Consider the following 1,231-nt stretch of genomic DNA (forward strand, 5'->3'; position numbering starts at 1 on the left):
CATTTATCGAAGACCACAGGTTTCAAGATAATCAATTAAAATGTACATCTATAGGTAGGTCTTAAAAACAATAATTAAGAACACTGAATAAATAACAATATTAACAACTATAAATTATACTTCTTACAGCATCTTAACGTAAATATCATTATTCATTACCATCCGTAAAATATTCACAATAACTCTACATTATTTATTTACTTATTTATTTACTATAAATTAAAACGGGATGAACCTAATAACAAATTAATAGTTATTACATTAGTAACTTAAATCTATTTAGTAGACTGAAATGACAGTAAAAATAATTACAATAACAAAATAAGAGAATTATAAAATAATAATAATAATAATAATAATAATAATAATATCTAGGATAATAATACAAATAATAATATCTTAATATAATGATAAAAATATCTAGGATAATAATTCAAATAATAATATCTTGATAGAATAATAATAATAATAATAAAAAAAAGGTGGGTAAGTGGATGTCGCTCTGCTGTACAGTAGGTTAGAAGTGGGTCACTGTATAATGGACAGTATTAAATAGGTCCATTTCCCCAGCTCCCCTAAAATGGAATTTCAATATGCCGTTTATTCCATACGTTTGTAAGTCGTTTGTAAAGGTTTGTAAAGATATTTTTTTCGTTTGTAAAGAATTCCTTTTCCTAAAAAACTAAAAATACATATGGGGGGCTGGGGAAATGCCCCGAATTTCAGAATTTCGAAATTCCGTTTATTCCATTCGATTGTAAGTCGTTTGTAAAGGTTTGTAAAGATATTTTTTTCGTTTGTAAAGAATTCCTTTTCCTAAAAAACTAAAAATACCTATGGGGGGCTGGGGAAATGCCCCGAATTTTGGAATTTCGAAATTCCGTTTATTCCATTCGTTTGTAAGTCGTTTGTAAAGGTTTGTAAAAACAAAATTTTCGTTTGTAAAGAAAAACTTAAAAAGTTATTAAAAAATCAAAATGTGGGGGCTGGAGAATTGGGGTATTTTGGAAAATCCAAACTTTTTTTAGCTCAATCGTTTGTAAGTCGTTTGTAAAGGTTTGTAAAAACAAAATTTTCGTTTGTAAAGAAAAACTTAAAAAGTTATTAAAAAACCAAAGTTGGGGGGCTGGAGAAATGGGGGTATTTTGGAAAACCCAAACTTTTTTTAGCTCAATCGTTTGTAAGTCGATTTGTAAAGGTTTGTAAAAACAAAATTTTCGTTTGTAAAGAA

This window comes from Acyrthosiphon pisum, chromosome X, assembly GCF_005508785.2.
Source record: "Acyrthosiphon pisum isolate AL4f chromosome X, pea_aphid_22Mar2018_4r6ur, whole genome shotgun sequence".
NCBI lineage: Eukaryota > Metazoa > Arthropoda > Insecta > Hemiptera > Aphididae > Acyrthosiphon > Acyrthosiphon pisum.